This window comes from Mus caroli, chromosome 15 (genome assembly GCF_900094665.2).
Source record: "Mus caroli chromosome 15, CAROLI_EIJ_v1.1, whole genome shotgun sequence".
Classification (NCBI taxonomy): Eukaryota; Metazoa; Chordata; class Mammalia; order Rodentia; family Muridae; genus Mus; species Mus caroli.
The window spans coordinates 31,638,549-31,662,263 of record NC_034584.1 but is presented as its reverse complement, the minus strand read 5'-3'; the positions used below and the strand labels follow the sequence as shown (position 1 = coordinate 31,662,263).

The 23,715-nt window shown below is 47.4% G+C and overlaps 1 pseudogene; it reads left to right on the top strand.

The window, feature by feature from the left end:
• The first annotated feature begins 5,829 nt into the window (after positions 1-5,829).
• Positions 5,830-23,715, top strand: part of LOC110310801 — an 18,680-nt pseudogene continuing 794 nt past the window's right edge.

Below are 23,715 nucleotides of genomic sequence, written 5' to 3'. Positions count from 1 at the left end.
CCCTCCCCCTCCCCCTCCCCCTCCCCCTCTCCCTCTGTGGGGCAGAGGAGGCTGTTGGGTGGGTGTTCTCTATCATTCCACCTTATGGTCTGTCTGTGAACCTGGAGCTGGCTAGCTACCAGGAAGCCCCAGCCATCCTCCTGGGTCCTGTACAGATCTGGGCTTACACAGCCATGCTGGGATTTGTCCGTGGGTCTAGGATCCAAACTCCAAGCTCAAGAGAGCTCGAGCAGCAAAGCTCTCATCCAGCAAGCCAATCCCTTCAGCCCTTCCTTTCTGTTTTGTTGCCTGTCTCTTCATCAGATTGGAAGAACCAAAAACCAGAGCCCAAAGCGCTGCCCTGTAACCTGCCAGGCCCAAAACCTTTGGAGAATGGAGTCCCATTGGCCAAAGCATTCTACCGATTAGCTAGAAGGGACTAGAGATGTGACTTGCAGCTGGTGAGGACACCAGATCTCTCTCTAGACTTTTAATGGCGGTGTCCCTCATCTCACAGGGGAATCATGCATTTAATCACACTGTAATGAAGCAGGTTGTTATGACCCTAAAGATGTCAGGGAATCCTTGAAGGCATTCAGTCCCATTGCTGAAAGCTTTCTCAGGCACTGGGAGATAACCAGCAAACCCACAGCAAGGCCTTAGAAGACACTGTCAGCAGCTCAGAGTTCTGTGCCAGCAGCATTTCCCTGACTGCTCCCCTCCACAAGGCCTGTAACAGAACCAAGCTCCCCGGCCCCCAGGATACCCCCTGGAAGAGGTTTAGATGAACTGAACCATCTGGAAAGGACACTCTCCAACCTGATGAGCTGCCTGCAGGCTGTGTAGTATGCTCTGGTGGGCTTTGAGTTATCTTTGAGCCATTCTGTTTCTGTACGTAACCCCTCTCCTGTGTTCCTGTAAGCAACCTCAATAAAACAGTTCACCAGGTAGGACTTCTGGTCTGTCATGGACTCCCTGTTTGGAGTGAACAGACCTCTATATTGTGTCTCCCCCAGAAAAGTTTTAACAAATTCAGGACCTTTCTTAAAGCTTTCATATGGGAAAGTATCCGTAAGTTAGCATGATTTTATTATTATTATTTTACTCCTACTACTGGTATTGTTTGGGAGCAGAGGGTTAAACTCACAGTGCATACATGCTAATCCCAGGTTGAACTATACCCAAATTAGAATATACTTTTCTCATTTTGTTAAAGAAATATTATGTGTTCTTCCTTTGTGAGGGGAGGGGGCATGTGCTGCACGCAGGGAGGTCAGAGGACAACAGCCAGAGTCTGTGCATTCTCTTTCTTCTAAGTGGGTGCCCTGGCTCAGTTCTAAAGCCTTGCCAGCTCAGCCATCCTGCTGGCCCAAGGCATTTGGCATTTTATACTTCATAAATTCTACTGACTCTTTTATTAAATCGAGGTGAAATTCATATAAATTTGCATAATATAAAATTAGCCATTTTAAGGTGAAGGCAGTTGCACTTAATGTGTTTGAAATTTATGCAAACACCACCTCCATAAAGCTCCAAATTGTGCTGAAAGGAAACCCTTTAAATGGCTCCGCATTTCCCCTCCTCCAGCCTGGAGCAACCACCAACCTCCATTCTCAGTGGACCTATCTGTAGATGGCATAGTTTTATGGTTGCTTTTTAAAAATAGTATGTTACTGTGGTTGGAGAAGACTCCGCTGCTAATACCACTCACTGCTCTCACAGAGGACCTAGGTTCAGTTCCCAGAGCCATGTGGAGGGTCAACACCTCCTGTAACTCCAGGGATCCCGTGCTCTCTTCTAATTTCTGAGGGCATCAGGCACAAGGTGGTGTGTGTGCGCGCACACACACACACACACACACACACACACACGCACGCGCGCGCGCGCGCGCGCATGCATGCAGGCAGAATACATGCACATATAAAGTAGTAAGAGATAAATATTTAAAAAATATGTTAGCAAACATAAGAATCACTGTCACGGCCATTTGAAATGTGTGGTCCAGCAGCGTCTTCGCAGTTGTGAAAAAGAGCTTAAGACCATCTTTACTTTACCACTAAGGAACACAAGTCCTTCTCCATGGCTTGATGACCACCGGACTTCCTGTGTCTATGAATCTGACTGTTGTAGACTCCTCATGTTAGTAGACCTGATATAAGCACAGTCATACAGTCTGTGGCCTTTTCCAGGACCATCCGTACAGTTCCTCTGCTCACCGGTTTGCATTTGGGTTTGACTACTATGAACAGTGTTATGGATTGGTATCTACACACACACACACACACACACACAGTGTGTAGTTTCATTTCTCTTATCTAAAAGTAGAATTAACCACGTCACATGTTAGCCCTATGTGTAGCTTCTCAATAAGGATGATAATTTTGACTGTTGCTTTGATTTTGAAAAACAGTATTGCTATGCAGTCCAGGTGGCCTTTCAACTCAGGATCCTCAGCCTCAGCCCCCTAACTGCGGGGATCACAGACCGCTTTGCCAGGCCATGTTTAGCTCATGAATGTCTCTGGCTGTTCCTTTAGTCATCATAAATTTACTAAACTATAGTTCATACAACAGTCTAAGAGGGCAGGCCCATGACTCAGGAAGGAATGAGCAGACAGACTGTTTCTTACAGTTCTTAGGGAGAGATAGAACCCACCCTGGTGAGGGACTCAGAAACATGTAAGCACCAGGTCATCCCAGTGGCTGTATGAGTGGGAAGGCAGAGCTGGCATTGGGGTCAGGGGTCAGACATGCTAACTTGCCTTTGAAGTGCATTTTCACGGACAGCCCTGAGTCAAGTAGAAATACACGCACTAAATGAAGTTACCAAGGTGCCCTAGGATGACTGGCCATTTCTCCAGAGGTGATCTGGCTGTCAGGCAAGTCAGGGTAACGTCAGGACCAGAGACAATGCAGTGTGTCAAGGCTCCCTACTCCACCCCAGGTGCAGAGTCACACCCATAGTCCTCCTTACCATGGCCCTTAGTCATTTCAGTTGCTATAACAAAATATCATAGATGGTGTGGCTTAAAGAACAAACAGTTCTCAAGTAGTGAACTGACAGATTCAGATGTGGCCAGTTTTCCTGGCTTATAGATAGATGCCTTGCCTCCCTGTGTCCTCACACAGGGTTGGGAGACTTTCAGTTTTTCCCTTATAAGGACATTAATCTTATCATGGGGCCCCACCCTCATGACTTCATTTAGTTCTAATGACAAATGCTCCATCTCTGAGTGTCACGGGGCACAAGCACTACGGCATGGGCGCATTGGCAGTTGATGCCCCCGTTACGTAACGAGAAGCATGCCTGGAAAGGGGGCATGCTTGCCCAAGCCATGCCACTGAAAACTGACCAAGCAGGAATTGGGTCTGAACTCCAATAGGCCAATGCTCATGATCTCTTAACCACTGCTGGGAAGGATTACAAACATTGGGCTCACGGCAGGCACAGAAAATGTTTTTCTATCCCCAAACAGAAGAACAGGGAACTGAGAGCCAAAAGTAACCTTGAAGGTCACCCAAGTCTAGATCAAAGAAAGCTGAGGTCTGGAGCTGCCGCCTGCCAGGGCAGAGCTGGGAAGAAAAGCTCTAGTCCCTGACTCTTGCCTGGGGCACTTGCCCCACCCCAGGCCAGGCTAGCTCTAGCCATGATGAGTCTCCACACTCTGTTTTAATGATTCATTCTCTTGCTGCCAGCAGTGTGTGTCACTGCCCACAACCAGCTCACACCCCCGGCTCGTCCCACTTGGAGACACCAAAATGACAAAGCCAGCTGATTTTATAGCACTGTTTTTAACATTTTAATATTAGGAAGGAGTCTGCTTAGCTGTTAGAATGGGTAAATTGGGATCGAGCTGACACTCACACCATCGTTGATCACTCTGGGACCAGTTCCAGAAAAACTCTAAGCTAGGAAGATTCCGTGTCAGGGGAAGGGAAAGACCTGCTTGGTACCTGCTGCCCTTAAGTATGGAGTCAGATGGCTCTGGTGAGAATTCGAAACAAAACTAATCCTTGATACCATTTTTCTTCCCCGAACCTCAGATTTCTTACTGGTAAATTAGGAATTGAGCTGTGGTGAAGACTAAGCAGTTAAATAAAAAACAGAAGTGAAGCTTGCAGACAGGCACTGTGACCTATGTTCTCCAGGCTCTGATGACTTGTAGATAACTGACCAGCACCAAAATTAAACCATGTAAGGAGCAAGGGCCTTGACCTTGGTGATGGAAGTACTTTGACACAAAGATGATGTTGGGTTTGGCCAACCATGTCAGGCACTGAGGCTAATAGGCATGCCCAGGGAGACTGACACAGAGGTGGAGACCCATCTTGTACCAGCCCTGCCTGGCCACCGAGGGTCTCCCTGACCCAGCTGCCTTTTAACTTTCAGTTCCCATTTAGAAATCAGATGCCTTGGTGGGGCAGAAAAACAGAACCTCTAGGGTCAGAACCTCTCACCCAGGAGCTGGAGCCTGGCCCCCACCACTTGAACAACAAACAGTACGGCCAAGGGAATTTACTGTCCCTATCCTTAGCTGTAAAATGCAAAGGGTCATGGCCTCTATCTCGAGGAGAAATGTAGAATCTGACCAATGTAATATATATAGCGAATCAACCCTAAGATGTATTGGCTGAGAACACACCACTCATTGTGTCTCTGAGTTGTGTGCCTAGGAATGTTTGTGAGGCTCTTGGGAGAACTGGCTCCATCCCTCACCTGGGCAGTAGAGTGTGTAGTTTTTGTTACTCTGCCGTAAGCTTCAGGAACGGGCTGCGCTACCAGCCCCTATGCACACACACACACACCAGTTAATCTCAAAATGCCTTTGCAACTCAATGACTGGGTGCTGCTAAACATCCCCTGCCACTCTGGCATAATCAGATACAGTGACCATTGACTCACATGGCTGGTTGGCTTTATCTCCCTCTCCCCTAGGTCTGCTAGCTTGCCTGTGGGGACCTGGAAGTCCCACCTGTTCTGCCCAGGCATTGACAGCCAGCATCTTTATTGATGAATCGAGAACCTATTGAGGAACAGGACCTCAGCATCAGCACCACCCCCCCCACACACACAGAGCAGCACAGTAGAGCTGACCCTGATGGTGGGGGTGCAGGTGAGATGCTCTGACAGCATGAGCGCAGGAGAGCTGGCCCAGCCCCTCACTGGCTGCAGCATTTGAGCACTTGGGAGAATGGGCCCTGAACCTCAGCTGAGCAGCACAGCAGAACTCCCCCTGGTGGCAAAGGTAGGGATACACTGCCCCCCACCACATGAGAACATGAGAACAGGCAGGTAGACCTTGCCCCTGGCCAGTTGTAGCATTGGATGAGCTAGGGCAGTGCTGTAGAGCTCACACTGGTGGCTCAGGTGCAGGAGTGTTGCAGTAAATCTCCTCCCAAATATGCCCTGGTAATGAAAACACAACACAGTTAATATGATCACATGCTGCGTGCCTAGATTGGGCAGATTTACCGCTACACTACCATCTTCCACAGTTTATGAGACCTCTTAGAACTTGCGGTTTCTCCAGACCATGTGCTTCTGCTCCGCTTTTCTTCTTCCTCCTCCTCCTCTTCCTCCTCCTCCTGCTCTTCCTCCTCCTCCTCTGCATCCTCTCCCTCTTCCATTTTCTCCTTCTTCTCTCCCTCACCTTCTGCTCCACCTTCCCTTTTATCTGCCCAATCATCAGCTCTCCTTTATTTTACAAATTAAGGTGGGAAGCAGGTTTACAGGAAATCACCTGAGTGCTCTTTCCTTGTTCACATGAAACCCTTCACAGGAGAATGGAATTAACATCAAATATAATTAGCCCCAGGGCTATCCACAACATTGGAGAGCTGGCAGGCTGACCAACTCAGCTACCACCCAGACCCAGGTCTAGCACTTTGAGCTGGCACACCCCAACATCTGCCCCACCTATGATCTGCTGGAATTTGTGAAGGGGCCAGCCCTGCAGATCCAAAGCTGAAGGAACGCCATGGCACAGGACAACAACAGAATATCTGAGAGGAGTCCCAGTGAGGACCCCGTATTGATGGTATAGCAGAAGATGGTGTAGCCTTGAAACAGAGCCATGACTCATTGCAATGAACATTTGCTCTGAGGTCAGGAACAGTTTAATTGAATTATTCAGGGTATGGGTGGCTCTCTAGAGAGTGATTTGTTATCAGTTTGGTCTTCTCCCCCACTCCCTTTCCCACTCCTATTCCCCCCATCTCTGTCTGTCTGTCTGTCTGTCATGTGCTTGCAGGCTTATAAGGAAACAAGAAGGTCCTCACTACATGTGGTCCCTCGATCTTGGACTTTACACCCCCTGGACACATGAGCTAAATAAATTTCTACCATGTGTGTGACTTATCCAGCCTAAGGTTTTCTGTTCCAGTAGCAGAAGACAGGACAAAAGGTCCACATGACAGGAGAGACAAAAGGAGGCTGAGGGGTTCACCTAGTGGCCAGGTGTTGTATACTGCCTGGGCCCCTGTTTTCTACCCTGTCTTACTGTTCGTAGGTCTGTGTCCTTTGCTGGCTCCTTCTCTTCCTGGTTATGTCATCATTTATGTGTGGGAGGGATCGGGGAGGCTGCTTGGTCTGAGTCACAGACCTTACCATGCCCCCCACCTGCCCCACTTCCAAAGCACCTTGAATGTAACACAAGCCTCTCAACTAATTCATGCCTTCCAACTTCTTCCACCTTGGACTTCACCATCTCGGTAACTGCTTCTGGTGGACAGGATGAATCTCACCGAACACCAGCACACTCTGCCTCTGTTCCCTTTATCTAGACCAGTGATTCTCAACCTTACTAATGCTGTGACCCTTTAATGCACTTCCTCATGCTGTGGTGATCCTGTCATAAAATTATTTTGTTGCTATTGCATACCTAATTTTCCTACTGCAATGAATCAGAATGTAAGTAATCTGTGTTTTCTGATGGTCTTGGGAAACCCCTGTAAGAGTCATTTGACCCCAAAAGGATCATGACCCACAGCTTGAGAGCTGCTGATCTAAAATAGCCTCTCTGGTTTTCTGCTAAATGTTTAGCCTTAAAACCTAGCTCTAAGCCGGGCGTGGTGGCGCACACCTTTAATCCCAGCACTCGGGAGGCAGAGGCAGGCGGATTTCTGAGTTCGAGGCCAGCCTGGGCTACAGAGTGAGTTCNAAAAAAAAAAAAAAAACCTAGCTCTAAGGTGCCAGCTTCCTGCTGTCCCCTTGTAGGTGGAGTTCATGCCTGAGGGTCCCCACAGGGCTGATGAGGTCTCCCTTACAACCTTCCCAGCCGACAAGGCCTCCCTTCTCATGTTTTCAGCTCTAGGCTTCACAGCTGCCCAGAGTCTCACCTGATCTTTGCAGGATGCTGTGCCCTCAAACCCCATCCTCTCCCCACCCTCCTCACCCCTTCACTAATCCCACCCCACCTCAGGTTCCCCTGGGCCAGCCCAGGGAGTTATCCAGAGAGCAGAGGTCTTGTGGCCTCTGGCAGATAGAGTAATTCTGCAAGGCAGGATCTTGGGTAGTTCTGCAGAGTCTCAGCAAAGGGAGACGTGGGACCAAAGATTTCCAACTGCAATGTCAGCTACACATATTTTCTCCTTTCTCTGGTAAGACAAACTGAAGAGTCCTTTTTATTCCATTTTGTCTCCGCTCAGAAACTAGGCTATAAACCATTTGTTATCTATCCTAAGCGTAAGGTACTTTGCTTCTGCAGCTGATCACCTCTCTGCGTTGCTCTGAGGTAAGAAGCTGTAGTCTCCAGCTTATTTAGCACCTCATAATAACACAGCAGCCTTGTTCTCTAAGTCTCAGGAAAAGAAGGGGAGTGAGGCCTGTCTCTGCCCTTTGTTCTCAGCACTTGTATGACTTTCAGAGTGTGTGTTCACATGATAAAAAGTTTACTATGAGTTTACACATAAATTCAGGTCATAAATTAAATAGGAGGTTTATAACAAAGAATGTCTACATATATATCTACTAGCACAATTACCTGGCTAAATCTTCATTTGTTACTAACCTTCAGGTTCATGGAAATTTAAAGACCATAAATAAGTTGTCCTTAACGTTTTGTATAGATAAACCCAGTCAATATCTTATCTGCTGTTTTTGCACCTGTGGGTCCCGTGTGTGTGTGTGTGTGTGTGTGTGTGTGTGTGTGTGTGTGTGTGTATCTTCTTTATGACCTCAGGTGTCTTTGGAGTGATGATGGCTCTAACATGCTGGTTGTTTGTGCAGAAAAACGCTCTTTGTGTTTATGTACTATCTGAGGCTGGGCTCTTCCTTTAGTGAATCTCAGACCCTTATGAAACCACCTCTACATCTTGTTCTGAAGGCAAACAGGAGAAGACTGACTCCTCAGGCAGTTGGGAGGAGGGTCTTATTGCTCATCCCCACAGTGATACACTTCTTCCAACACAACCACACCTACTCCAACAAGGTCACACCTCCTAATAGTGCCACTCCCTGGGCCAAGCATATTCAAATCACCACAGTGGATAAAAGCACTGTTGCCTGAGTTTAACCCCTGGGTACCAAACAGTGAATGGAGAGAATCAGCTTCTACAAGTTGTCTTCTGACTATACACACACACACACACACACACACACACACACACACACACACACACCACACACACACACACAAAACGTAATTTAAAATATTTAAAGACAGCTCATGGTGCAGTCTCTGTTCTCAGTGACTGTATCCTGGTAATGGAGACCAGTGGAGAAGGGGGTATGATTTGGAATAGATCTGGGTGCTGTTTTTAGAATCTAAATCTATTTAGAAATGGGTGGAGATAGCTCACCAGTCAGAAGCACAGCCTGTTTCCAGAGGACCCAGTTTCAATTCCCAGCACCCACATAGCAACTCACAACCATCTGTAGCCCCAGTTCCAGGGGATCTGATGTCCTCTGGCCTCCATGGGTGCCAAGCACAAATGTGGTGCACTTGCATACATGTAGGTACAACACTCATACACATAAAATAAAAAATAAGCAATATTTTAAGAGACTTTTAAAAAAGTCTTTAAATAAGTTTGAATTAAAATATTTTAGTATCACAAAACAATTTTATAGTTTCTTTATCTTTGAAATCAGAATGACAAAGCATAAGCTCTCTAATCTGACCACAGCAAAGACTCCAAAAACCCAGGCCCTTAGCTAAAGTTTACCTCACTCTTGCAACATCCCCCTCCAGGTTCATCAGGGTTCATCATTCATCTCCAGGGTTGCTTCAGCTTTCAGGGGTTTGTTCTCCAGGTACTTCCGTATTATTGTCTCTAAACCCCACAACAGAAGGACACCCAGGCACAAGAAGTGGGTCACTCACACACACTGCATTGGCCAGAACGCGACGTCCAGGGGATGAGCAGAGACTGGGGCAGCAGGGAGCTCCCTGCCAGGACAGGAGAGCCCGACTTTCTGGTGATAGCTGTGAGAGAAATAAAGACATAGTTGAGAAGCACACAGCCATGTTGAGAGGGGACTGCTCAGAGACTAGTGAGCCCCATTCAACACCAAGTGACCAATGTCAGGGATGGCTTCACCCTAGTAAGCTTTAGTCCTCTGGGCTTGGGGACTGCTGTGACATTCTTAGTTGAAACTTGAGTATTAACTTTGAGAATATAATAGTTCTACGTGTGTGCAATGAACAGACAGGACCTTTATCCTCCTTTGTGGACAGGATCTCCCTACCCTGTCTGGCCTGGAGCTTACTCAGCAGCTTAGATTGGCCTCAAACTGTAGTCCTCCTGCCTCTCTTTCCCAAATGCTGTGATTACAGGCATGAACCCCATGCCTGGTTTGACATGAAGACTCTGGTGGCACTTATAAAGTCTATGAAAATGCTTGTGTCTGCTTCCCTCTCTAGTCATCCCTCTGCCTCAGACAGTTTGGGCGGCTATACCAAGATACCATTAGACCAGGAAGCTTAGCAATAGAAATTCCTTCCTTTCTTTCAATTCCTCAGGCTGGAGGTTGGAGACAGAGCCTGGGCTTCCTAATAGTGCTCTCCACTTACCTTGTCTTTCATTCTGTCACATGACAGAGTGAGATTCATGTAGCCCTTCTACAAGGTCACTCCTCTCTTCATGAGGCCTCTGCTCTTGAAGCACACACCTCCCCATCCCTGCCCCCTTGCCCCCCATACCTGAGGTTTTAGCGTGTAAACTGGGGAGAGACACACTCAAGCTATAATAATTTCCAAATACAAGGCCCAGGCCAAAATATGAACTATCAATAAAGCACTGTGCTTTAATATGGACTCACAGCCACTTATCAAGAGGCTCCTCCTTGTGTTCCAGTGTTTGTGCTGGCTGTCAGCCTGGCTTCCATTGTCCCTAGTAAAAATGTCCCTGGATGAGAGACACTAGGACAATGCTTAGCTCTCACAGCTGTTCTGAATTAAATTGTACATTTTCTGCTCAGACTCTCCTTGGAGACATTTAAAGCCACTCACCACTCACTCACCATTTTCCACACCTATGGGGTCTGTGTGGAGATAGCTGGTACATTTCAAAGTGTTCTCTGCGTTCCTGGGAAAGGCTACACAATAATTAACCTGACAGATGTTCCCTTTCATCTCTATGATTGTGTCTGTATCAGAGACATGAGGAACACTGATGGCCAGACAACCCAACCGGTGAAAAGAAAGGAAAAGAAGCTGGCTGGGTGGACCCGAGAGAATGCAGTGTGGCCCAGCCAGGGAGCAGTGGGAGGCACAAGAATGCTCAAAGGGGCTGCCTTTGACTCTTATAAAACCTATCCAGGCTTCTCCTGAATGTGGACCAAGTGATGGAGTCCTGTGTGCTTAGTTCATCTTCCCTAGAATACACCACGCCAGCCTGCGACCCACTTCACTTAGGAACTAAGTGGAGTGACGGTCCTCTCTTCTACCCCAGGTAAGTGCCTGGACAAGGTGTGGGTTAGACTTGACATGTGATGACCCCAGAGCCCAGCACAATGACAAACTTCGAGTCAATCTTGATTGTCTGAACAAAGAGACATGTTTATTACAAACAGAAGCACGCTGGCAAGGCCCAAGATTCTTACTTCCAGCATCTGCTTACGCTGCCCAGTCCCTGGTGTGGAAGACAAGAGAGACAGGGCATAGCAGGCAGTAGCCCACTCACCCAGGGGGAACTTCAACACTGTATTTCTGGGCTTGAAAGCATGGCTTTGGGATGGGTGTGGTGGGCAGGCTCACAGGCCAAGACTTCAATGTCAACAGGAGGGAGGCAGAAGGAAGTGTGAGTTTGAGACCAGCGTAGTGTGTTCTGGACTGGCCAGGGCTGCATACTGACACCCTGACTCAAAAAACAAACAAAACAACAATAACAAAAAGGCTAATGCATGGCTTTGCCCCTTCCCTGGACTTCTGACCTCTCAGTGCCTCATAACCTTTTAAATGGGAATGACGGTGATGGTGATGATGAAAAAACTTAGTGGGACTGGAGAGGTGGCTCAGCGATTAAGAACACTGACTGCTCTTCTAAAGGTTCTGAGTTCAAATCCCAGCAACCACATGGTGGCTCACAACCACCTGTAATCTGATGAGATCTTCTGGGGTGTCTGAAGACAGCTACAGTGTACTTAATTATAGTAATAAATAAATCTTTAGGCCGGGCGTGGTGGCGCACGCCTTTAATCCCAGCACTCGGGAGGCAGAGGCAGGCGGATTTCTGAGTTCGAGGCCAGCCTGGTCTACAAAGTGAGTGCCAGGACAGCCAGGGCTACACAGAGAAACCCTGTCTCGAAAAACCAAAAAAAAAAAAAAAAATCTTTAGGCCTGAGCGGACAGGGTTGACCAGAGCAAGCAAAAGTCCTAAAAATTCAATTTCCAACAACCACAAGAAGGCTCACAACCATCTGTACAGCTACAGTGTACTCATATACATTAAAAAAAAGGACATTAAAAAAAAAAAAGAAAAGAAAAGCCAAATAACAACAACAGCACCAGCAAAAGAAAACTATTTGTTTTGAACTTTTTTTTGGGGGGGGGGGGCAGTAAGATGGCACAGTACATAAAGGTGACTGCAGCCAAGCCTGAGGATCTGAGTTCAAACCCTGGGAACTACAGGTTGAGAAAAATAAAACAACAAACAAACAAACAAACAAAAAACAATTCCTAAGGTTGTCCCCTGACCTCCACACATACACTGTAGTATGTACCCCAATTAAATGTAAAAGAAAAAGATGTTAACAAATGAACTATTTTTCTTCAATGTAACTACAAATTCACAGAAAAGATGTAAGAATATATAGTACCCCAAACTCCCACACCCAAGGCTGGGAAGGGGTCAAGATGATCGAAGCACATTATACATGTGCATGAAAATGTTGCAATAAAATCCATTATTTTATACAATTATATGAACCACTCAGTTACCTTCAGCCACATTGCTCAAGTATTAACCCCACCCCACCCCCTCATCCCAATGTGGATAAGTCACAGACGTGGCACTTCTTTATTCCTACATGAGACAGCATGTATCTCCTAAAATAGAAATTTTATCTTACATAAACATAGTACAATCATAAAAATCAGGAATTTATACTTGATGACATGCTACCTCAATGCCTTGCTTAGATTTTGCCAATTATCCCCCCAAATGTCCTTTATAGCACAAGAGAGCCTTGGCTCTTGGGTTATAGTCACACAGTTCTCCAGAGCTGCCTTTTATCTAGGCTGGCTTTCCTGGTGTTTTGGTTTTTCTCTTTTGTGACAGTGACTCTTGTGAAAAGTGCCCTCCATTGGTGTACTGAATGGGTTGCAGCTCGGGTTTACCTGGTGTTCTGTTTCTGATGATCCTAAATTTGAGTATATGGTTCTAGTGACATCTGACAGTTCTAGAACTTCATGTAGAGTTGTTGTTGTTGTTGTTGTTGTTGTTGTTTGCTTAAAGAGTGGCCCCTTGAGATCCTGCTGCCTGGGACAGGGACACACTATGAGGCCCCAGCACTTAGTGTCCATGAGTGACCTCATGGCTGGATCTGTTACCACCACGACTGTCACTGGTGACGCTCCACTGACTTGTTCTTTCTGTCATTATAAGTTGACTTCTGGGGTAAGAAAGAGCCTCTCCTCTCCCTCTGCCTTACTGATACAGTTTTAACTCAGTGGCTTCTATTTAAGCCCATGCATTACACGTAGCCTGCTAGCAGTGTGCCTTTATCTGAAGCTTAGTGTGCCCCCAGTTTGATCCCTGAAAGCCTCTTCACTCGCGCCCCTCCGACCTCGTGTCTCCATGGTTCTGCCAGCATTTCCAGACTTTTTGGCACAAGATGTTTCAGGCTCGTCTTGTATTATCTCTGCCACAGCTCTAAAATCAGTCATTTCCTGAAGAGCCCCAGTTCCTTTCAGATGGGACTGGCATTTAGAAAGCAACATCTGGGCAGTGGGCATGCTCATTGCTACTTGGGTACCACTGCTTTTTGTCCCCTTTCATGGACAGATCTAGGAATATATGCATGTGATTATATCCACACACATGTGTGTGTCCTCCGTGTACCTTGTGTGTACGCGTGGTTTGGAACTTCTTGTGTGGATGTTTGTGTGGCTAAGCATGCAAACGGGGGCCAGAGAGCCATGGGAGTTAGCTTCCTTGGCTGCTTCCTTTTTTCTGAGAACTCACAGGACCTGGGGTTTACCAGTTGGTTAGACTGGCTGGCCAGCAAGCTTGAGGGACGTGGCTGCCCCTGCATCAGCAGGCAGCACTGGCTGTGATACACATCACCACACATGTGTACCACCAACCACCACACTGGCTCTTGTGTGGGTGCTGGGGATCCAGACTCAACTCCTCGTGTTTGTGTGCCAGACACTTTACGGACTGAGCCATCTCCCACACACACCCCCTCCCCGTACACTATTTTTGTATTTATTTCTATTTATTTTTTAATTAAAAGTTCAGTACAAATCATGTTAATCTGCATGTGTGTGTGTGTGTGCCCAACTGTACACACATGGAGGTCAACACACATGGAGGTCAAAGGATAACTTTTAGGTGTTCATTTTCTCCTCCCACCATGTGCACACTGGTGAGTTATGTCATCAGGCTGGGTGGAAGGCCCATTCGCCTGCTCAGCCATCTTTTCCACTCTCCATTTCTCTTCTATTAAAAACCACTAGCTCCAAGGCTGAAGAATTGCCTAAGCACTGAGAGCACTTGTTGCTCTTGTATGGTAGCTACAGGGCTGCTTGTCTGTCTGCCTTGCCACTGGGGTACCTGGAGCACCTGCTGCAGCAGAGGCAGAACACAGTCAGCAGTGAGGGCCTCAGTCCCTGTTTCCTTGGGTCGGAAACAGCAGGGTCTAGGACGGTTGCTGTGGTTTTCAGTCTCCTGTGTACCCAGGCGCTGCTGGGGTACCAACCGTTGGGGTAGGGAATGGGGTTCCCAGGTCGGCACTTACTTATCTTCAGGGCATCTGCACGCCAGGCAGGAAGGGGAAGGCTGAGTCTGAGCCTGGACTGCACAGGATCTGGTTTGGTTCCAAGTGAGTGCTGAGAGAATGGAGGGTCTGGGAGAGAGAAGGCCTTCTTCAGGAGATTCAGGCAGGGCTCTTTAGGCAAAGCCCCCCCCCCCACTCCATCACCTCTCCACCCCCTAGCCCCCACCCCCTCCTCCCTCCTCTCGCTACCCCCACAGTGATCTTTGTGAAGGCACAGTCCTTGCTTGTCCAGCTGTTTTATTTGATGCTGGATGTGAATGCTTACACCTTACTCAGGGAGAACCAGGGATTAAATACCCTTTTCAGGAAGGGAAGCCCAGGACACTCGTTGGCTGAACACTCTGGCCTATCTAGACACCTCATTAGCATGGAGAACTCCAGGTGTTTATGCTATGTGACTGACTGCCATGGTCCTCTCAGTGGGGTGTCATGGTTACATGTTCCAAACCAGGTAGTTTGTCAGGGAATTGTCTCCACTCCTGCCTTTTCTGAGATTCCCTGGGGTCTGAGCCTGCTCAACCTTACCAGTTTTTCTGTCCGGTGGCAGGGTCTACTTGTGTCACATCTGCCTGTAACTCTAGTTCCAGGGACTCGGACATCCTCTTCTGAACTCTATAGTAACCAGGAAACTCACACTGTGAACGCAAATACATGCAGACAAAACACTTATACACATACAAGGAAAAAATTAAATAAAAGCACCATTAGCTCAAACTCTGAGTGCACTTTTTCAAGTAGCAAAAATTCCAGGATCTGTGGCTGTTTGTATTATGTTAATTTGGGTCCCTAGAATTGTTTGCTTGGGAGTCTGCAGGTCCCCACTGTAAGACTAAGGGACCTCACCACCCATTGGTTCTGATTGGTAAATAAAGATGCCAACAGCTAGTGGTTGGGCAGAGCAGACAGGTGGTGGGACCTTAGGATTTTCTAGGACTTAGGACCAAGAGGGAGAGAAGGAGGTGATCTGCCATTCTGGGAGAGGGAGAAGGAGAGGAGAGATGCCATTCCTGAGAAGGTACAGGGCAGAGAGCGTAGCTCTCATAGCTGGGTGAGAGCAGTCCAAGAGTTGCCCAACTGGGTCCAGGGCAAAGTTGGAATATAGGATTTAGTAAGTAATAATTTGGGGTTATTGGAGGAAGGTTGATTAGCCTCATGGAGGTTAGGAAGTGGCCCAACCATTGAGCTGTAGGCATATCAAAATACAAAGGCATAATTCTGGGGTTCATGGTATAAGCTAGGACACAGCTGTGTCCCCCCAAGCTAACCTAGACAACGCTGGTGGCCGGCCAGCTCAGGCTCCAGCCTGAGGCCTTCTCAAAACCTTCTAAGCTGCCTCAGAGAACTTAAGACTTGGAGGTGCTAGGAGCTCCTGCTGTTTCAGGAATATCAAAATATAAAGACTGTGTGTGTGTTTCATTCAGAAGCCCAGAACACTGGGGTAAATAGTGAGGAACACACCCCTGCTAGGATGTATTAAAACTTACTAGTGCTACAGGATCCTATTCATGGCTCATGGTACAGGGTGCCGCTTTCTTAGTCCTGGAAGACATAGATGGCAGTTACAAAATTGTTGACCCATACTCCCTCCCAAAGAAGAAAGACATAAACCAGCTGACTTGAGCTCGGTGTTTATTAGTCATCTTTGTCTCTTGCATCAAGGTAAATAATCCAAACATTTGGCTCAGAAGTTACTTGGCAAAGTCGTTGCTGTTTTAAGCTACCCATCTGGGATGGCTTGTTTTGGAAGAGACTGGAGAATAACTTTGCAAATTAGCATTCACCCCAGGCCCCACGTAAAAGAGAAATCAGGCATCTCAGAATGACACCAGGCTGCGGGAAGAATTTTCACCTGACTCCTGCAGGACAGACAGTCATTGCTATTGACTCCTGTGCTGTGACGGTGACAGCAGTAAGAAGGGACCTGGCTAGCCCATGCCAAGGTATTCCCCTGAGAAATCACAACATAGGACGGACCCAGTATAAGGGAGTTTTATTGTGGGGGAAGGGAAGGGAGTAGGAACCTGGAGAAGAGGTAGAGGCTATGAGGACAGGGGTCGGGATGGAAAGAAAAAAAAAGAGGCTGGCCCAGAACACATGGGAACAAAGAGAGAGAAAGAGAAGAAGAGGAGGAGGAGGAGGAGGAAGAGAGGACGAGGAGGAGGAGGAGGAAGAGGAGGAGGAGGAGGAGAGGACGAGGAGGAGGATTGGCGGATGGTTGGGTAGTGAGCATTTCTCTTATGCGGCAGCATCGCAGGTAGTAACAGAAGCAGGTGATGATACAAGCGATTACTGTTGGGAGGAGCCTAGCAGAATTGTCTGTAAGCCAACAACTCCTCCTAAGTCAGTCTGGATGAGCAGTTCTGGCCTGGAACTCAAGTATGAATTGAGAGACATTTTCCTTGGACATCTTGTTTGTCATTTCTCCATCATTCCAAAGCCACATTTGGACACTCAGGGTTCTGTCCACTTGGCACAGCCTACTCCTGTTTCCTGGCCCTAACTATGCATTTCCCCCAATCTCTTATTATTACACTGCACAGCTGGGAATGAGGCCGGGATCTCTCAGGAGGAAGAGGAGGGCCATTCAGTTATACAAATTCACAGCAACTAGCTGCTTATATAGACACCCTGCACAGGGTATTTGTGTACTGTATTTGTTAAACCTGGCTCCCAGGTAAACCCAGGATGTCTTTGAAACAAGTCTGTCTGTCCTGACTCTTCACCTTACCTGTGCTTACCCTGCAGCTGCCATGGTGTGAGATCTGGAGGGAAAGCACTTTATGTACATTGGCTTGAAATCTCTTACAGACATCGTCATTCATCCATTAATTCAGTTTTTAATTCACATTAATTTACAGTCTCACAGTGTAGCCCAAACTTCCAGACTCAAGTGATTGACCTGCCTCGGCTTCCCAAGCACGGACGTTTTATATGCATGCTACTTGCCTAGCGTTGATGGGCAGGGACTCTCCTGTGGCTCCTGATATAGGGAGAACCTTGATGTCCACCACTCAAGCAACACATGTAGAGGCGATGTGTTAGCTGGAAATGAAAACATACCACTGTGGTAGTTTGAATGAGAACGGCTCCATAGGCTCGTAGTTTTGAATGCTGGATTCCAAATAAGTGGAGCTACTTGGAAAGGATTAGGGGGAATGGCCTTGTTGGATAAGGTGTGTCCCTGGGGGTGGACTTTGAGGCTTCAAGTGCTCACATCAGTGTCTCCCTCTGCCACCTGCCTGCAGATCAGGATGTAGAACTCTCAGCTACTACTCCAGCACCATGCCTGCCTGCTTCCCACCATGATGATCATGAACTAACCCTCTAACACTGTAAGCACGCCTCCAAGGGATGCTCTGGTTTGTAAGAGTTGCCTTGGTCAAGGTGGCTCTTCACAGCAATAGAACAGTGACTAGGACACCTGCCGTGTACCACCATCAGCACACAGGTGTGATGACCCCCATGATGCTTACATAAGCAGCTGTAGAAGTCCCTGCCTTTCCTTGACCAATTAAGCATCAAAGTGTCAAACAGCATCAGAGCAGAGAGGTAGGGTGAGCTTTGCAAGCACCTAGGAAGATCGGACACCATCTCAGGTATTCAGGAGTTATTTAAGGTGGGATAACTTCATATTAAGAACAGAATTACCATTTTAATCAAGAGAAGGCCTTTGAGTTATTTCAACAGAATTTCCAAAGAGAAAATGACTTTATTCTGTAGTCCAGGCTGGCAAGATGGAGCGTGGCCTGGGTATGATTCCACATCAGGTGGGAAACTAATTTCACAGTCTTGACAGCAGAGCCTGTAAGAAAAGAGCAAAATGAACTGTCCTACTAGAGGTCAGGGACTCACATTAAAGTTAAGAAACTAAGATTAATTTGGAGAGATGACTTATTTCTAACTCAGGGTCAGGGCTTAGATTCAGGACATCCATGTCCCCTGAGTCACATGGGATTTCACTTAAAACTGTGCTGCTATGTCTCTGTGAGGAGTCAGTAGCTTTTGATAGATTTTCAGGGGGAGGGATCCAGATTTCAGTTTGTGTCTGTAGCGATAAGCATGGCTGCACCTCAAGGCTGCCCTCCCAGGTGTGCTCAGATTGGTTGGTTTGGTTGGTTGGTTTTGTTTGTTGTTTGTTTGTTTGTTTGTTTGTTTGAGACAGGTCTTACCTTGTAATCCTGGCTGTCCTGGAACTCGCCATATAGTCCAGGCTGGCTACGTGCTTCTGCCTCCCTAGTGCTGGGATTAAAAGGTATGCACCCCCATGCCCAGCTCATGTTCAGATTTTGACAATTCATTGTTTCAGTATATTTGGTTATTGTATGTAGAAAACCTAATTGTTAGCAAAATATATAAGCTTAGATAGATACTGTGCATCACATTTGTCAGATGCAGTTAGGTGTGTTCTGAGGAGATGCGGTTTGTGTGTGCCTCTAAAGGCCTCCACAAACATGGTTCAGTCCATTAAGGGTTTAGGGGAGGAACTAGAGACTTCTTTTATAGCAGCTGAACCTTTGAGAGCAGGGAGCAGGGGGCACCTTTGGGGGCTCGGCCTCTTGAGCTGGTTCTCAATTTGGGCTCTCTCCTTTTGCTTGGAAGAGCTTCATGGAGAAGCCCCATGGAGAGATAGGAATGCTCTCTCTGGACTCACAGGACTCACAGGGAAGCAGCTGGCAGGACACAGGCGGAACTGGATTCTAGGAAAGAGAGTTAAGGAGTCCTAAAAGGTTCAGAGGAGTTCCAGAGAAAGGGAGACTAACTTGGTAGGACAGCAGAGAGAGATTTCTGAAAAGCTAGCAGTTTAGTTGCAGAATCAGGCTTTTTTTTCCGGGGGGGGGGGGTTTTTGGTTTTTTGGTTTTTTGGTTTTTCGAGACAGGTTTTCTCTGTGTAGCCCTGGCTGTCCTGGAACTCACTCTGTAGACCAGGCTGGCCTCGAACTCAGAAATTCTCCTGCCTCTGCCTCCCACGTGCTGGGATTAGAGGCATGCGCCACCACCACCCTAAGAATCGGGCTTTTGAATAGTTATTTTGTAAATAGTTAAGAAAATAAAATTCTCTGACTGAGCTAGCAAATAGATTTATACAGACCTCTTGTATCACATGTCTTTATGGGTACAAATATCAGATAAATTTTAAAAGGGTTGGAGTCCAGGAATTGCCCCACAAACTACACAAACACAGTTAGACAGGGAGTTTATGGAGCTGATTCAGGAACTGAACCACGACCCCGAGTTAAGATCCTACAGGGTTTTTAAGCCCCAAATCCACAATCATCCATGCCAAGTTACTCCACTAATCAAGATTTATGTATAGGGTTTTCCTTAGGAACATGAGTGTGTTGTACATTGATCCTGCTCCATTGGTTGGAGTGTTCAACTGAGGCAGGGGACTTGCCTTGTCTAACACTCATGTCCTAACTTGTCTACCATGATGGGATTTGTCTAACATTCATGTCTTAACTTTCCAACCAGGACATCCATTGCCCACATACATGTCTCTTTCTACCAAGAAGACTGTCAGTTCCAGAGAGGTCTTGGGAACTTAAACTTTACCTGACCACTACTCAAAATGGAAGTCTCGTTCCAAATAGTTTCTTATCTTGGTGAAGGTGTCTCTCTTATGTTAGAGTCCATCCCAGGGGCAGTTTAAAAAGGCAAATACCATAAAAGCTCATACCCAGGTGCACGAAGTGTTACTGGGTGGCTGGTTTGGGTCCAAGCTTATTGTGGGTAACTATATAGCAGTTCTACTGACTTCTACTGTGCTTGTTTTCCAAGGACACAGAGCATAACAGAATATGTAATCATGAGAAAGTTTCCTAGTAACAGCAGAAACATATGGGAAAGTTTTCTTACAATGGCAAACTAGCCAGGTAACAGTTGCCTGGGCTTCAACTATTCCATTTAGGCCTTAGTATTTTACCTAGGTGGTTCCAAAAAGATCACACTTTACTTCCACTCTTCTTGTCTCCAGACAAGAGAACAGAGCACTGTGAGGACACACAGCAGCCATAATGGTCGGCTCTTGTAAAGCCCAACCAACTCCAGTTGTGAGAAGAAGCTAAACTCCATTTCCAGGAGGAAAACCACAAAGTCCACTTGAGCAAACATCCTATGGCAACGTCCCCCACCCCCAACCCCATCAACAGTCAGTCAGGCTACAACAGCAGGGCCAAGGTACACATAGATAACCTAAGACACCCTTCAGAAAATAGATAGCTTAGCCTTCCTCTTTGTCAGGTGGTTGTGCCCTGTGTTTGGTTCCTGTAGATTACACCAGGAAAGCAGTTTTAAAAATTTTTAACTTGCTGACCCCTATGGAAATTCCCCAAGGTTGCTGCAACCACGATAAATACCCTACACCCCTAGATGCAGGGCTCTCACTTCTGACTGGCTGTGATCATGATGATGAGAGTCCTTGCTCGAGAGCTTGTAATAAAGACCCGTGTGTGGTTATATCGGAATTGTTTCCTGGGTGGTCTTTGGAGTCCCTGTGACTTGGGCATAACACTCTGGTATGAGTAACTATGTTATCACAAATTCATACATTATCTTTAGTCCCCAGTGCAGAGATCAAAAGGGGTGCCATCTTGGAGATGATTTGGTCCTGGTGTGGAGCCCCTTGTGAATAGGATGAGTGGCCTTTTACAAGGCTATAGGGACCATGTTTGACACTTCCACCATATGAGAGCTTATAGAAGATGCAATCTGGAAGAAACCTCCCTCACTAGACAGAGTCTGGAAGAACCTTGGTTCTGGATTTCCAGGCCTTCAGGACATAGAGAACTGAAGCCACAATTAGCTTCTTTCATTCATGTGATACCCACTGATCTAGGCTGATGTAAAATATCTTCCAAAGGCCCATGTGTCAAATCCTTGCTCTGAAAAGTAATGGGGAGTGGGGGCTGAGACATAGAACTGTTAAGAGACTGGGCCTAGTGTGTCTTAAGGTCATTTGAGTTCACATTGGAAGAAACAGTGGTTTCTCACCACTCTTTCTTTTCTTCCTGGCCAGGAAGTGAGGGATTTTGTTCTTCCATTCAGTCCTGCTTCAGCGCACTGACTGGCCACGGGACTGAAGCAGGGCCAGGGAGGATACACGAGTGCCAGCGAGCACGTGGAAGGAGTCAACTACAGGAAAGGAAGAATGGGTCCGAGAAGAAAATGGTTCCACAAAAATGAGTCACAGCATCCCTCACTCTGGGTTGAGACAGATGAGATCAGCGCTCAGTAGAACATTGACTGGGTGTGAGTGCTACTTGTGACTGGATGAGCTTATAGGCTGGGGCGGGGGCTTCTGGCAGGTGGATCTTGGCCCTGCCAATGCTGTCTCAGAATCTTGTAAGCTTGCTTTATATTCCTGAATCTCAGTTTCTTTCTCTACAAAATGGGGGATAAAGTAATGGCAGAGAGAGACTGCAGGTACAGCTCCACAGCTGAGCACTTTTGTGGGGTCTGGAGTTTGAGCCCCAGCACCCAACAAAATAATAATAACTAATAGTAATAGTAATAATACTACATCACTGGTTCTGTAGGTAAGTACACTGCCAAGTGTATGGTGTGTGTGTGTGTGTGTGTGTGTGTGTGTGTGTGTGTGTGTGTGTGTATTTGTTCATTTACAGGGTTTAGATGTACCACAACAAGTATGGAGGTCAGAGAACAACTTGCAGGAGTCAGGTAGTTTCTAACAGTCAAACTGTAAAGTCTTGGCTAGCCAGGAATTCACTGTGCAAACCAGAGTGGTCTGAAACTCGGTTTTATCCCTGGCTGACCTCAAACTTCAGCGATGGTCCTGCCTCAGCCTCCCCAGTGCTGGGATCACAAATGTATGTCACCACATCTACTTCAGATTCCCAAAATGTGAGCCAAGGTGATAAACTATGAATTGGGACCTGAGCTCTCTGTTGGGGAGAGGAGAAGAGAGGAGGAGGAGGAGGAGGAGGAAGAAGAGGAGGAAGAGGAGGGGGAGGAGGAAGAGGAGGAGAAGGCTCGTTCTGTTCTCTCCACCCAGATGACCATCTCTGTACCTGGAGGTCTCTCTAGAAGAGGGGCCCCTCTTCACAGAGCTGCAGCTGGCAGGACTCAGTGCAGGCGGGGGAGGGGGTGGGGGTGGGGGAGGCTTCCCAACTGCCTTAGTTACCATTGCAGTAGCTCTCCTGGGTTGACCTCTGTTGAAATCTGAAGCCTTCCCCTGCACCTTGGCCTTCACAGGTTTCCCTCTTCCCCGATCTCATTCCTCCTGGAAGCACTAACTGACCCAGATTTGCTGTCAGCAGCTCTTCTTCCCCCTGTGGCCATAACCTCCTGGTTTTGATTTAGTTCCTGGCACAGCTTGAGAGACATACAGCTTTAATAAAGACGACCTTGCTCAGGAAGCATGCATGCTCCTTGCAGACCATGACAAGCTCATCTGTGGAGCTATCTATACATTGCCTCCCAGATTGGGGCTGAGCAAGGCAGCTGATGGTCTGGCAGAGGAGTCTTGGTAGGACTATATAGTCATGGGAATGTGTGCTTTGGGACGTGGTCCCTGTTGCAGAGCGCCTACGGGATTTGTTTTGGTGTCCACAAGGCCATCTCATCTTGCAGAGAAAGAGAAACTTGGTAGAGAGAATTGGAAATGGAGACATACTTGCCAAGTAGAACTAACCAATATTTAGGATATCTGAGAGGCCTGGAGGGGAAGTGACGGTGCACTTCGGAGTAAATGTGCCTGTGGATGAACTCCAAAGTGCCTCTGTAACATTCTGAAGCTCTAAGTACTCAGTCAGGGGCTTCCCAGAGCCACTGAGAGGCAGAAGTGTAGGATGACCATGGACTGGGGAGGCTCAGTGATCAAGCATTTGCCAGCACAGCCCCTAGGTTCACCCCCGCCCCCCAGGGCAGATGGGGCTTGGGAGGCCACCACGGTGCTTCATAGCAGAGTTCCCAGGCACACCCCTTCAAATGAGCACAGAGAAGCTGGGCTCTGTGGCACATACCTGTAATCCCAGCACTTGAAAGGCTGAGTCCTAAGCATTAGTAACTGCAAGCTTAAGGCTAGCCTGAGCTACCTAGCAAACTCTAGGCCATGCTGGACTCAAAGGCGAGATCGGTCGTCAAGTACAACAAAGAAGAGCCTGCAATGACGGGGAACAGTGATCAAGAAAGGGCTTCCTTTCCTTCCCAGCCTGCAGTCAAGACACCACACCAAGCCGGGCGTGGTGGCGCACACCTTTAATCCCAGCACTTGGGAGGCAGAGGCAGGCGGATTTCTGAGTTCGAGGCCAGCCTGGTCTACAAAGTGAGTTCCAG